Source organism: Toxotes jaculatrix, chromosome 15 (genome assembly GCF_017976425.1).
Source record: "Toxotes jaculatrix isolate fToxJac2 chromosome 15, fToxJac2.pri, whole genome shotgun sequence".
Classification (NCBI taxonomy): Eukaryota; Metazoa; Chordata; class Actinopteri; family Toxotidae; genus Toxotes; species Toxotes jaculatrix.
Window position 1 is genome coordinate 2,405,272 of NC_054408.1, and position 16,430 is coordinate 2,421,701.

Consider the following 16,430-nt stretch of genomic DNA (forward strand, 5'->3'; position numbering starts at 1 on the left):
AACAGAGCTGATGGGGCAACATCCAGCAGGACAGGATGGTGTGAGAGGTGTGGAGAGTAACAGGTAGGCTGTTGACTTAGCCGGTAAAGGCAGACAAATGGAAGGTGAGGGCAGTGTAATGTGGGCTTCAGGGGTAAGAAGTCAAAGCCCTGTTTTCAGTCAACTTGCAGGTACATAGACAGTTTTTCTCTCTGGAGCATAAACTTCCTACTCCAACTGGCAGCCTGCCCATCCCAACAGCACCACACACAGTGAGTGAAGTGAGCGTGGCTTCACTCACAAGCTGAGGCTGTGCAGTGTGATCATGATACAAACAGGAATATTTAACTGTGATCAGTATGTACTGTGCCGTGACGAGTACCACAAAGGCAAAATTTCATATAAAAATAATAAAGAAGTGATGCAGTGAACTTTTTCCACCTCATGCAGCTCAATGTGCCTTAAATTGTCCCCTGGGGACAAATAAAGTTCTCTGAACTACATGAGACACAACTCTGCACTTGTTATACAAAGACTTCAAATATGTCTTTTATCATTTTTAACAGTTTTCTTGGTGATATTGGTTTGGACAACTGATTTTAGTAAAACTAACGCAATATGAGGGGCTGAAACTATAAATGTTTTACCTTTAGATCCAAAATATTAGGTTTACAGTGCTAGAGAATGTTTGACATTATTTATTGATTAAATAATTATAAATGATTAATTTATTATTGCATTTTTGTCAGTGTTCTACCAATTGAATAATACTTTGAACATCATGATCAGCGTATCAGATCATGATTTTGGACTCAAATTATCTTTTATTCTAATATATGTCTCTAATAAATCATTAAACTGATTGCTGGTTTAAGTGATCACCACAAAGAGCATTACACACTGAAAATTAAAAAAAAAAAAAAAAGTCAGGAATGTGTCTGAAACTTTGGCATGCCATGCAGGCCACCGTGACATCTACTCACGCTCGCTCCTCGGCAGATAAATTCCCACAGGACACATATTTTAACACACACTGGTTATCATAAAACATTTGGCAGAGCAGAGCGGCGATCCTATACTTAGCAGAGTAATGACTGGTGCCGTTTTACATGGACATGTATTCTGATTAGACTGTCATTTGGAGGGATGTCTGCGGCGGCCACAAGGCCACCAGATACAGTTCACATGGAAAACAACAGAAAAACAACATGCATGCACAGATTCAGACATGCTCACTGTCACTCTGTCACACACACACACACACACACACACACACACACACACACACACACACACACACACACACACACACACACACACACACACACACACACACACACACACACATCCATCAGTCACATTTGTTTCAGGCCGGAACTGTATATGCAGTCCTGTTGAGAGATATTTCACAGGACCACTTTCTCCCGCTCCACACACCCCGGCCTGATTGGAGGGTGCTGGGGAGGCAGGGGGAGGCAGGGTGAGAGTCTGGGCCAAAAGCGGACGCCAGCAGAAACGAGGAGAGAGTTTCATGTGGAGCGTTGGGTCAGTATTAAAAGAGAACAGCTGGACTCGTGCTGTTAGACCCACAGGCTTTACCAAGGCCTCTACTGCTCCCTGTTGGCCACAGAGGAAACCTACCACCTCACATCTCTCACTCAAGTCTTCATCTGTGTACTCTCTGGTTTTTTAAGTGTTTATACTCTTATGTACAGTACTGATGTGTATCCCTACTCAAATGCCTTCTCACTCAAAACCTGCGACGCTTTTGCTTCAAAGGCCCCCCAGAACCCGAGACAGAGTTTATTTGATTGCTGGTCAAAATATGTGGTGTCACTGTGGGATAACAAAGCCTGTAACCCTCCTGCATTACAGGGCGCAGCATAACACTGCGTACGCATCCACACAAGCAGCTAGAGTTACAGCCACTGACCGCCGCAACCTGTTATTCAAGTTTCTCTCCTGTAAACACACAGCGTCTCTCTGGCTTTGCTGTCTTTCATCTCATCGTCCCTCTGATTGTTGTGGAGAGGCGCTCTGAGAGACCCCCCCCCCCCCAACACTCACTCACACACACACACTCACACACACACAGATGCAGTGAGAGTCAGTTACTCCTCTTTGTGAGGAGCACTACACAAATATATACAATTGCAAACATGGCCCAGCACAAATACAAGCAATGGGAATAAGGGCAGAAACACACAAACCCGAGTATCCACTCTGAAAAGCTGTGATGTTAGCATGTCTGTGTGTCCATGTGTGTCCAGCCTCTTTGCAAGATTTTTAGTCTCAAGTAAATTTTTTTTTTTTTTTTTTTGAAAGTGGAAACAGAGAGCATATGGTTTCTTCTACAAGACCAACCCAAGAGAACTTCCCCAAAAAAATTACACTTGATTCAAGAACAATGTCCAATTAATTTCCTCGGGAGAATGTTTGAGGAAAGGTTGGTGGGAAAATCCCATCAGAAAGAGAGACGGGTCAGTGCTGACAATTAATCAAGCACATTTACTTAAATACAATTTCCAGATTCTTGAAGTTTACTCAGATTGTTCCATCTTATGCAACAGTACCTATAAACAGTACTCCACTGCCACTTTTAGCAGCTTTAGTTAAGACTAACTTTGCACATTAAGATGTTACATATAAAATCTATGATCCTCTTATGATGCAGTCATAGATGAAACTATCCAAAAATACATGAAGCAGATACAGTGAACCACTGCTACTGCATTAGATATGATCAGTTACATGTATGTGCATCTATATAACACTCTGCATAATGTGTTTTTTACTTTTACGATTTAAGTACATTTTGCACTTAGTACTACAAAATAGTATTTCAACATTATATTTTACTACATTTACTTTGCTAAATACTGTCTTCAGGTTCTCATACGTTACTTGAGTATTTATTGTATATTACTTTCACTTCAACTCCACTACGTTTCAGTTTTATTTATCCATATTTACTATTGTTATTTTGCAATTTAAGACTTTATGATCAGTTAGTTAAAATCTTTCATCTCCCATCTCTTCCTTGATGACAATAATATAAAACATATCACAATTTAAAGTCCCCTTCAGTCAAAAAGGTGTCTTGCTATTTGTTACTGCACTAGATATGAAGGCTGTTTTCACATTCACTTACTGACGCGGGAAAGTTTCTATGCACTCACCTGAAAACTGAGTTTAAGACGCCTAACCACTGTGGTTTAGAAGCCAATCACGGCTCAGTATACAACTTACACAAATGTGATTTGGAAACATGAAAAACTCCTGAGCACGTACAATGAGATCAGACTTTTCAGTGAAGCCGGAGAAAGCATGGTACAGCCGTCTGACTTTAGAACAGTGGCAAACGAAGCACCACAGTGTAGAAACACGCTGTTCCAAGAAGTCGCCCTGCATTCAAAATCTGACTGAAGCATAGTCAGCTAAATGTAGTTAAAGTGAAGGAAGTAAAAGTACTCATTATGCAGAATGACCCATTTCAGAGTCACGTATTACATTACTGGATTATAATCACTGATGTGTTAATGTTTACAACACGGTAATGTCGTAGCTTGGTAAAATGTGGGGCTAATATTAATTATTCTACATATATTGTATATGTAGTTTGATCGTTTGTAAATCAAAAATCCTTATGTTCACCTATAAAAGTGGATCTTTAACATCATACAGGAACCGTTCTGCTAACTTTTCATTCATGTACATTCAGCTGTTAACTCTTGTACTTTACTTGAATGAGAGATTTTTCAGCGAGTCAACTTCAGAGTGTGATTTCGCTCCTGCCATGTTGTTCACATGGAGCTCCAGTCTTATCAGAGGGGGCTATCTGAGAGCTGCGTGCCCAGGAGAAGAGGGAGGGAGGGGGGCGGGGGGTTGGGATGGAAGGTATGACACACCGCCTGGTCTGAAGCCCAGACACCCAGCTCCTGTTACCAATGAGAGAAGCATGAAGAAAAAGCACAATGGTGGTTGCAGGAGGCAGCATGGGAGTATAAGCTGTGTGTGGATGAATCCACCATCGAGGATCTCCTCAGTTAGGATCTGAGAACTTCTTCCACCACTTCTCGTCTGTGTCTCTTTTTGGTTTGTGGCTGACACTCTGAGTGCCTGTTTGCATGCACCATATGTTCATGCATACATGTGATGTGTGTGTCTGACTCTGACTGTCTTGATTGATATATTACAGCCTCAGGGCGTCCAAGAATGTATGTCCCTTGTTTGTGTGTCACTTGCTTTTTGTGTCTCCGTTTACAAGTTGCTAAGACTCAGCTAAAATCTGCATTTGAAGTCAAAGCCACATTAACAGCCGGAAGTTGTGAGAAAACCATCAAAGGGAAAGAGAGACGCATTTGAAATTGACAGTTTCAAAAAAAAAAAAAAAAAAGAAAGGAGAGGGAGGGAGAGAGTAAGAGAGCGAGAAAGAAGGAAAAGTAGAGCTGGAGGAGAAAGAAGATGTTGAGTCAGAGCAAGTCGGTGACATGTGTTATTTATTTCCCCCATGTAAACAGAGAGAGAAGGCAGACATAATCAATAGGAAACTCCAGATTGTAAATAGACGGCTCTAATAGCCTAAACACTGGCCGCTATAGTTACACTCACACACAGACACACACACATATCAGCAGCACTTAGACTCCACACACACAGACGAGGAGGGAGGCACTGCAGAGGAGGGGGAGAAGGGATGGGTGGATGAAGTAAAGGAGAGATGTAAGACCATAAGCAGTGAGAGAAAAAGGAGAGAAAGAAGGGGGCCAGGCAGGGCGGGCCACCCTTATTTACCAATAAAGGGCTCTGATGAGAAGATAAACACACAGGAGACAGTCTGGGCAGAAGGGGGGAGGGAAGGAGAGAGGGAGGTGGAAAGGAGAGAGGGGATTTGAGCTTTTATCATCCACTTTGTTCCAGCAATAAATAAGCAGCAGTGAGGAGCTGAGAAAGGAAAGGTGTGAAGGTACAGAACTGAAGACGGCATTAACGGGAGAAAACACCGCTGCAATTTCCAACATTTAAAAATTTAGTCCCGGGCCGTGATCAGTTAATCTGCAGATTATTTTATTGATCAACCGATTAATTGTTTGGGCTATAAAACATCAGAAAACAGTAAAGAATACTCACTAAAGGCCAAGTTAAGTCAGTAACAGTCCAAAAACCCATGAATTATTGATTTACTATCACGTAAGTCAAAGACAGCAAATCCTCTACAATCAAGGGGTTGGATCGAGGGATTGCTAAACAATTAATCAATTTTTGAAACAGTTGCTGATTAATTTTCTGTCAGTCAAGCTCTTGATTAATCGACCAATTAATCCGCTCTAATTTAGTCCATACAGACTGTATGTTGAGTAATATTTGGAGGGAATCCAAATCAGTACGCGTAGAGACGCGGGAGGCTTAGCCTGTTTTTATTATCAACCCTGAATATTCATACATCTATCAGTAATAATAAAATGACTGAGTGTAACGTGAAAGCGGCTGCTCATAGTGACAAATGCACAGAGAATCATCTCCAGCTCTCCAGTTCCCCTCAGCAGCATTTTAGCGTCTTTCTAGCTGTTTTGGTTGGACAGTCTGGAACCTTCCTGCTTTGGTTCACTTCACCACTCTATCAACTGCCTGTGGCAGGAAAAAAAATACAACCCTTATACACTACACCCACAACACCCACTGCCCCCACTCAGCAGCAAACAGCAGACAGACAGTCAGAGACCGGCTGATGAACACAACAGGGCATCTGGGAGTTGGTAGAGACCAAAATCAGAGCTAAAAGAGAGAGAATACTATAATTGTCCAGAAACACAAATGCTCATATTGCACGGTGTCTGGTGCACATTTAAGAATTCATCTGTTAATCTGGTAAACATCACACAGCTTCAGTGAAGAGTTGGAACAAACTGATATAGAACAAGATCATTTTCCACATGCTAACGCTACAACAAGGAAATAAAAGGGAAAAGCTGGATTTTAAGTTGTGTTATGATTTGTAGAAGTCAACTTCATACAGGTTCTTATCTACCAAGCCTTTAAAACTCACATTGTCGCTCCTCAGAAATCAGTTCTTTGGTCAGTTGAGCAACTTTGTCCAAACCTTTTAACATGATGCTGGAAAGCAACTGTAACTACTTCACTTATTTTGTTTGCCACTCAACAAGTCTGGAGTACTGTTTATAGGTGATTACATTTCATTTTTAATTACAACTTGTCTGAGACTGGTACGTTTAGAGATAACTAGTGAGTAAAATGAGACCCGTCTTATTCTGAACCCCAAATTACTGCTAATTTGGTGACATGATTAGAGAGCAACCTTCCCGTAAACGTCAACCATAAGTCTGATGTTGACCCATTAATTGTTTGCAACAGCTATTCACAAGCTGTTTCTTATCAGCTGACATCGTGTTGAAATGTTCACAGAACTTTTCAGGGTTTAGTTCAGAATGTGAGAACATGAAGTGAGTACACGAGTTTGTTTAAAAGCTGCTCTTTTACTCTGAATAAATATTTGAGTGATACTTGTGCAAGAGTAGTTGCACTTGAGTTAATTGTATCAGTGATCCAACCATCTCTAAGGATGTGGCTTTCTGTGTTCTTGAATTCAAGTCGTGTGTGTGTGTGTGTGTGCGTGTGTGTGCACGCTCGCGTGTGGTTTTGGTTGCTCAAGCGGTGTCAGAAGTCATCAGGGTGAGGCTGAGCGGCGACCTCATGACCCCCATCAGAGATCAGAAGTGAAGCACTTAGCGGTCGCCGCCCCCCCCCCCCCCCCCTTCCTTCCTCCATGATCCACGCAGACAGCCTTCTCTGATTCCACCGCTGCTACTAATAAAGGCAGCAGGAGACTAATTCAAGTCAACAGCTGAAGGGGAGTTCTTGGGAAAAGAAAAAAAAAGTTAAATGCTGTGCTGTCACTCAGCTAGCAGCTCTGCCCACTTTAAACAACTGATATTAAACTGAAAGTGAAACAGGAAATTCATCCCAACAGGACAAATATGAAATAGAAACCATCATAAACAGAGGGAGCATAAAGAATTACGGCTGTTTTTTGTACGTCTGCCATTTCTGAATTCTCTGTATTTCTAGAAGTCACATAATATTTGAAAAAAAAAAAAAAAAAAATATCCCAAAGAGTCAAAGCAGTCTAATAATATTTACACAATATTTTACACTGCACAAACCTGGGACAGTGCTGTATGATCGCTTTGGTGACCAATGAATCAGCAAACCAATATTGTTTTATCAGTAGGGCTGCAACTGACAATTATTTTCATTATCAACGAATGTGCCAATTATTTTTGCAATTATCATCTAGCCCATGAATTCTGAATGTTATTTATTTTTAAGTTTCTAAAATTTACAATAATCTGAAAGTAGAGGGTGTTGTTGTATTTTTTGTTTTTCTTTCTCTTCTGAATGATTCCTCTCATGCTTACCGTACAAGTTTTACATAGCTGCTGTTGCTGTAATTGTTGTTTTTCATAGTAAAGTTTATTGTTTCCCTGAAAAATATTCAGCCTCAGTAAATATATTTGTCACAAATAATATATTTAAATAAATATATTTGTTTAATGACCAGATTTGAGGGTTCATAAAGCCTGATGTCTGGACAAAAATCCTCTCTCATTGCAGCTCTGTTGCAAGATATTTTTTCTGTCTAAAGATTAAAATGTTGAAGCCTGGAGACTGTTCAACAGTCAGGGAGTTTCTGTTCCTGAACAAAATAAGAGGAATGAAGTGAGCCAAACTCTGTCATGACACATCAGAGATCAGTCCTGATCACCCACCTGATAACATGGCACATTAAGAGTCACTTTTTTCTACAGGACAGAAAAAAAGCAACAGTGCTCTGACCTTTTCAGTGCAGATCACAGCCACATTGGAGCATCTCCAAGAAGAAGAAATGAAAAGACCAACAAAGGCTGAACAGAGACAAACAACAGAGAGACAAAGTGATAATAGCATTGTTAGGATAAACCTATTTGCTGTGAGAAAATCCCTGTCTCCTTCCCAGAGGTTGTTGTCTAGAACCATTAATTGCTGGTGCTGCGTGGGACTGTGGGAGCTGTTGCTCGTTTCCCTCCGTTGGAATGCCTGCTTCATTAAATTGACTGAGCGGGACAGTTTTGAGGAGAAAAGGATGATAGTTTCTCAGGGTAATAACAGGACTAAGGATAAGCTATGTTTAAGAGACTACCGCAATGGCTACCCTGTCCTGCACCGCAGCACTCTCATGACCCTGGCTGCTGGGGACGGCACTGGCCAGACACAATTAGTGGTCACAGATACCTAGGTGCATGTGTGTTTGTGTGTGCTCGCATGTGTGGGTGGATGCTTGCATGCTTGAGGGGATGGGCATGTGTGTGTGTGCGTGCATGCACATACATGAGTGCATAGTGTGTGTGTGTGTGCATTTGTAAGCCCATAAAACCCACATTCCACATTCAGTATCAGTGTCAGTGGGTGTGTACTGCCTGTCTGTCTGTCTGTCGGTTGTTGACGACTGTATACTGTCAACGTGTCCCTAAATAACAGCTGGCCAGACTGTTGGTCAGTGGAAATCTATCTGCCACCAATATGAAGCGAAAACATTATGTGGTCAAATAATCTGACACATCAGATGTTTCAGGTTCAAAATTTTGTTTATTTAAAACTAACAAACTCCGTTTTAGTAAAGCAGTGATGACGTGGGTGATTTAAAACTCACTTTCTTTCAATGAAAATCGTATCAAAAATTCAGCACTTTTCCAAGACGATAAAGTCCAGAAGAAAAAGCATCTTATGCTTCATGATTACTCACCATTGTATGTCAGTACCTCTAAATATATTCGTCCACTGTCCTGTTTTTTAAGTGTCTAGTCGCTTTCAGCAGTCTGGGTCTTTTTAGGCTTCTTCTATCATTCTTTTCTCTCGGATATAATAAGGGAGAACACTTCACTTTATCGCAAAAGAACAGAGGACATGGAGCTAAGAGTGTGCAACGGGGGGTCTGATCTGAACGATTTGGCCCTGCAGGAGGCTGGAAAGCAATGTGTGTTTCTATGTGTGTGTGTGCATGTGGCTACGTGTGTGTGCGTTATTTTTTTTATTTTAAGTTAACCACAGATAAAGAACAGAGATGAGAGAAATTCTTTTCATCACTGCTGTCTGTCCTTTATTTTTGCAAAAGGCAATTTGAAATTTATGAATCCAACCTGTTCCTAAACAAATTATATTTACTGCTTGTTGAAAGTCTTGATCTGGAACTTTCTTAGTGAAGTGCAGTTATGTAATCTGATTACTTTGCATCAGATATCCACAAAATCTGAACTTGCAGCCGATGCTCTGTATTTGTTTGCATCAATCATAATTTTTTTCAACTTGAAGTAAAAAGTAACAACTAATAATTTCTCATCGTTTAAATATAAAACATATTTTCTGAAGCCTTGTTTTTGTGTTTTTGTTAACTTGCATCCCTGTTAAAATTAAAATATTATCTCACGCCCTACTGTTCTTTAAGGTATTGAACTGATGTTCACTCTTTCTCTGCTTTATTATAACTAATATTATATGAATAATTCATTCATGTTTTTTATTTTCTTTGTACTCGATCTACATTCTAATATTTCTAAGTTTTTGTGAGGCCGTCTGTGCTCAAGTTGTCCTTAAATGTAGGTATTCACTCTCACCAGCTGGAGAGTTGCCGGCTGCAAATCGCTCCTAGTTCTTCTGACACAAGTCAGCAACATCTTAATGTCCTCCGTTCGTTATAAAATACAGACAAAACATTATTTAACTGGATTTGAATTTATCTGGAATTGTCGAAAAATAAGTTGTGCATTTCAGTTGCTCTGTGAACCATGTCGAGGCTCATGAAAGCCTCTGGTTATCCTCACTGTACCTGCCTGAGACCAACAGGCTCTCTGAGACTTCATACACACAAACAGCCAGGCTCCAGCGTGCTCTCACTAACACACACACACACACACACACACAAACAGCAGTGTATGGCAGTTCTATTGGGGCTCTTCACATTGTCCAGACGGCCCGGTGTCAGGCAGCGAAATGAATGGCTGTTTATATTAGAAGGCTGGTTTAATGAATTAGACCCACAGCTCCTCTGTGTCAGCACCAGGCACATACAGACCAGACCCTCTCCTTTCCTCACCCCTCCTTACCCCTTACACAAGGTAGCGGGGGACACCGTGATTGCGTCCTTCGGGACGGGTGAGGCAGATCGCCCGACAGTGACCCTCTAAGGGCTCCCGGCATGTTTACAAAGGGCATCTGGCTGAGGCTGTGCATGCTCCTTTTCCTTACCCCCTTCCCCTTCTCACTAACCTCACCCATCCCATCTCCCCCATGTTAGCTGAAATGGGCAGAGGCCTGCCTGTTTATATACATGTGTGGGAGGGGGAACTGAGCGGGGAGGATTACTAAGCAACTTGCACATGTTTGAACAAATATGTATACAACATGAGGTTTGCCACCCAGCCATACATATATACAGGCCTCCAACGAGACCCACCTCTGTTTCTATTCATTCTGTGTGAGAGGCTCTGCTGAAAAAACAGAGGTGGCTGTCATCTCACATTTTCATCAGACGACTGAGAATAGGAGCTTCTGACTCTCTGCCGCAGGACAGACAAGGTCTCACAGATGGAGAGGAGCGAAGAGAGGAGACGAGAGACAAGGAAAGGAAACAAGAGGAGAGGAGAGAAAAACAAAAGGAGAGAAAACTAAAAAGGAAAGACAGGAAAGGAGAGGAGAAAAGAGAAGCATTGGAATGGAGTCAAAGATAAGTTTGTCTCTCAAGTGACTCTTGAAAACTGACTAATCTGATGAATCGCAGTGAAAAATCAAGGGAAAAAATAAAAGAACACAAGGATGCTCTATGGATACCACACACAATTACAACAAAACAAGACAAAGAAGACACACATTTTATAATCAGCAAAACTTTGTCTCTGCACACACACATTCAGGCTCGCACAGGTGCAAATCACCTACTGTTCACACAAGGCCATGTGCTATGAAATGATTCCACCTCTTCTTCCCTTCATAAACCAGTAATCATTTTTCGCGCTCATCTCCCCTCATTTTCTTTTGTTGTCTCCCTCGCCTGGTCCCTCTCTCCCTCTCGTCCTAGTCTCTAATTTACCCAGCATCCTGCAGTGCACAGGAGCCTCTCAAATTGCCTTTGTCCATTTGCGTACATGACTGGGGACAGTGTGTGCGGTGTCTGTTCATGTGCGTGTGAAGGGAGTCTGTAGCAGCAGGGTGGTGGGTTGAGATTGCTGTAATCATGGAGTGCTACCTGTTCATTAAACACACAGTGGGAACCCTGCTTACAGCGTTTAGGAACCAGTTAAAGCGGCACAGGCTATTAACATTAGCAACATTAGCCAGAGGAGTGTGTGTATGGGTGTGTGTGTGTGTGTGTGTGTGTAGAAAAAGGAGGCACTGCAATTCAATATACAAGTGTTTCAGTCATTTGCAAAGCAGTGACTGACTGAAGGAGTGACTGTGACAAACTCACTGACTGACTGTTGACTGATGAGTCCATGAGCGTGCAATCAAGTGAGAAAACAAACGAAAAGAACAGAGTGGGAGGGATGATTGGGGAGGACAGAGGTAATAAAGAGAGGTAAATCCAAACTTTAGCAAGTTGTGAATGGCTATGATTATAATACAATATCTCTGAAGACGGCGTGTGATTGCTCAGGTAGGGGTGTGGGACTTCTCAGGTCTTCAGGAACGGGAGGGCTCACAGAGGTGCAACAGCAATTCTGGTGAGTGCAATTATCCATGTATGATTCTCTCCAACGCCACTCCACCTCACACAATAGAGTGTGATTTAATACAGACAAGTCGTCTTGATGGGACCTTGCTCCTTACATCCCAGGTTCATGAAACTGATTTTTGGAATTCAACCAATAAGAACTTTCCACTGGCTCTGCATTCTGAATTTAGCACAAGAGAATGGATTGAGAGTTTTAGTTGTAATACTTATTAAGCATTTGTTAAATGAGACAGAACTGCAATGCATTCAACCTCCATCTTTCAAAAATAGAAGATGAGAAGAGCTGAACCCACCAGAGGAAATATATAAATGTTGTACTGCTGCTGGTACCCAAATTTCCCCAAGGGACCTCCCAAAGGGATCAATAAAGTATATTCTATTCTATTCTAAAAAGAACTAAAACACAAGTCTATAAGCAAATTAGCAGCTCTTTGAGGCTGTGCTTAGACACAGCAGTGCTTTAAGCTAAGATGTAATGTTAACCATGCTTACCATCTTAGTCTAGCATGTTAGAATGCTAACATTTCCTAATGCAAATTGAGCTGCAGCTATTTTTATTTAACTTTGATTAATCAATCAGTTGTTTAGTCTATAAATGGTTTTTAAAAAAGCAGAAAATGCCATTTGCAATTTCCCCAAGCCCTCAGTGATGTCTTTAAGGAACCTGCTTAGTCATGACAGAAAACAACCAAATCTTCACATTTGAGAGGCTGAAACCGAAGAATGTTTGGTATTTTCACTTGAAAAATGAACAAAACAATGGACGCTGATTAATTTTCTGATAACTATTTAATTAACTAATAGTAGCAACAATAAATACAAATACACAAAACTACAGCTGAGACTGATGGAGACATCAGATTTACAGGTATTTGGTCATAAAACAAAACACTGCACAAAGTGAAAATTAAAACTGATGATGGTACAAGATAAAAAGTTTAGTCAGTTTATCCTCAGGAGAACATGAGTGTCTGAACCAAATTTAATTGCAGTTTTTGATATTTCACTCAAAACTACAGTACAAACCTCATGGTGACACTAAAAGCTGGAAAAGCCAGGAGATCACCAAAGTCATTAGGATTCATCATCTAAATAAAATTAATATCTATTCAGTAGATGTTGAGATACAGGTTCGGTGAAAATGTGTGGCCCTGGAGGAAAAGTCAGTGGATTAAAGCCATCAGGATTCATTGTCTGAGATATTTCACAAACCAACACTGCCACCCCTAGAGCCACACCAACAGCCCAGCTAAACCCAACTGAATTAATTCATGTTTTAGGGTGACAATGGAGAAAAGCCCTGCGTTTGATATAAAGCATGTGTAAAAATGTTTTGCCCAAAAGCATAAAAACTAAACTAAAAGACCTATTTGCATCAAGCAGGTCAAAGGTGGTCACTGAAAAAAATAATAAATACAGTTTTTAAAAAATCTTTTTACATCTAAACTTTTCCATCAAAGATTCACTCTGTGTCATTTCCTGAGTGCCATATTTAATACCCATATAACGATGGACCAGATAATTTCTTAAGTGTAATTATTCACCAGGAGAGGTAGAAACATGCAGCGCCATTGTCTGTCTGCCTTTTGTAGTTAGTTAAAAGGTGGATAAATAAGATGCAATTTAGAGACTTTTAAGAGATGATTTTTTTTCCCCTGCCTTAATCACGGTGAAATTACCGCTGGGTGAGGGCTGTCATTAAAATAGAAGAGGCACTTGCTTCTTGGATGCTCAAGGCGAGCATGAAGCGCTAATAGCATAGTGCCTCAATGGCGCTAACAGTTTTAACAGGCCAAGTATTATCCTGCTGTGCATGTAGTTGCGTCTACAGCACCCACTCACAGTGGATGTCGTGCGATGGTCTATTTGTAGTTTGTTGCAGCTGTTTACTGTGATAAATTCACTGAGAAAGGTGGTACATGATGTCTTCCAAATCTACACACCCAAGTAGTTATTTTCAATCTAAATTTATTTACCTTTAGTTTTTGAGCTCTACACAGTCTTTGCGCACTGATGACCCACTTAGACCAGTTTCTTTTCTGACACTATGTACTGTAGCTCACTCAGTATTACACCCAAGACTAGCTTGATTTTCATTTCTTTCACTTCATGGTAGAAGGCAAAGTGACTCCTGCCGTACGTACACCATTATTGCCGCTGCTTACTGTCTCAGTGGCCCAGGTTTGGCCCTGGGTGCAAGTCCCTCAGGGTGGCTTCTGGCCCCAGGCTAGAGGACCCTGCCGGCGGGCATGAAGTGACGTGGCCAACAACCTCCAGATGTTAGCCTGCATTAGGGCCTGACAGCTTGTCATGTCACCGCCTACACTACCACACAGTTCCATCACCTCCCATCTGCTGCCCAACACCTCTTGGGGAGGGGGGGTGGGGGGCTTGGCAAATACAGTGACTGTAACTGCTTCATACCAGATAAGAGACACTGACAGATATGTGTACACATTCATTACAACCCATTTGATATTGACAGCAGTAGGAGGAGCAATCAGATTATTTATTTAAGTAATAGTACAAACATTTTAGCATAAAATAGGACTGAAAAGTACTGAAAGTAAATGTCACTATGCAGAATGACCCATTTCAGAATAATGTATATTATTGATTATTGGGATTTTATTATTAATTGTATGATTGATTATAATGTAACAGCTGGTAAAGGTGAAGCTAGTTTTAACTACTTTATATACTGTTCGGTAGCTTGTGGATATACCCCCAAGGTTCAATAAAGTCTTAATAAAACACTGTAATGTCTGTGTTGATCGTATTTCTTACCAGTAATCTCAATCTGCAAAGTAACTAGTAACTATACTTTTCAAATAAATATAGTGGAGTATAAAGTCTAATATCTGCCTCTGAACTGTAGTGAAGTAGTAGCAGAAAACATGGATAAAAAATAAACATAAGCACAGTACTTGAGCAAATCTGCTCAGTTATTTTCTGCCACTGTTAATGAAATACCTCCATCTACAGGCAGAGATCCAGTACAACAGTAGTTAGGATAGTGACTCTGAAGAAAACACAAAGATTACACATAACATTACATGCCCAAAAAACATAAAGCCATTCAGCTCACGAGTCATAGTATAATCAAAAACTGAAATGATTATTTGATTAATAAATTAGTTGTTTGACAAAAAAATGAAAAAGCAACTACATTGATATTCAATTATTTCAGCCATTTTTAAGCACAAATGCAAAATATATGCTGCTTTCATCTTTTCTTTGTATGATAAAATAGTAAATTCAATATATTTGTGAATATCTGAACCATTGTTCCAATAAGACAAGCATTTTGCAAACATCAGCTTTGACACTGGGAACTTATAAGCTTGTTCACAATTTTCTGAAATGCAACAGACTTATCAGCTAATGCAAAAAATAATTTGGCAGATTATAAACAAAGACAAGCAACTTCTTTCATGTGAAAGACTGAAGAAACAGGCTTTTAAAACTTGATATTAAAAAAACATAACGTTTGAACAAATTTAAAAATTAGGAAAAAAAATTAAAAAATAAATGGCAAAATGACTTCAAATGTGTTTTTCAGGTTCCTGGTTTCAGAACATTCTCAGCAAGACATGGAAATAATGAACAATGAGTCAATTATGAGATTCAGAGGTGCCATACAAAGCAAGCTGAATATGTTGCTATAGAATGAACATTAATCAACTAGATTAGCACTTAACATCAAAGATATTGATGATAATATATTACCTGCACTGGACTACCTGACTGACCTGACCTGCAGTATGAGACTGTTTTGAGTCTGACCCAAATAGCTTGAAGTTTGGCTCCATCTCCTGGAACAAATGAGAAATATGTACAGTATATGAACCTCGTCAGACCTGGGCCTGAAAAACAGGTGCTGTGACCTCTCAACATAATGGTTTCGTTTGAACCTATTGCTCTTTCTACCTCAATTAACTGCACTGCTTATCATGGCTTCAACTCTCTACTCAGTTTACTCAGTCTACTTAATAAGAGTTATTCAGGATAACTTCATTCAAGCTTAAATCAATCCTCACTGTACTTAAACAAGAAAATCAACTAGATGAGATGAGAACAGGATTATTTTATCCTGATAGCATCGTGTTAGCCTAAGTTAGTTAAATCATATTTGAAGAACAGAGCCCTGGTTACAGTGAGTCAGCAGGAATACCCCAAAGCAATGACAAAAACCTAGAAGGAAATTTGTGCAACATCAGTTCAGCCCAAAACTTACAATACTAAAAGTAGCATTTAGGCATCATAATAAAAAATCCAGACAACCAAGAGAAAGTAAGCTCAGCCACAACAAGAAAGCAAGATGCTGTTGGGAAAACCAGTACCATTATAAATTAATTCAAAACCTTTATGCAATGTATACCCATGGTACCACATAGAAGAGGTAGATGACAACCGCAAGTGGGGTAGAGACATGAGCCAGCGCAAGCCAAGATGAACAAAGCATAAGCAGATCAACAACAAACTAATCAACCAGAAACATGAGTTAAGTAATATGATACTTACCATACTTTCCTGATATTACCCTTAGAAAACCCTTATGTTTCTCAAGTCCCAAGCTGCAAAATCTTGCCCACAGCTTATATGAAAACCAACAGAAGTCAGAGAAACCGCAGCAGTGGGGAAGGTGGCACAAACAGGATCTTACTAA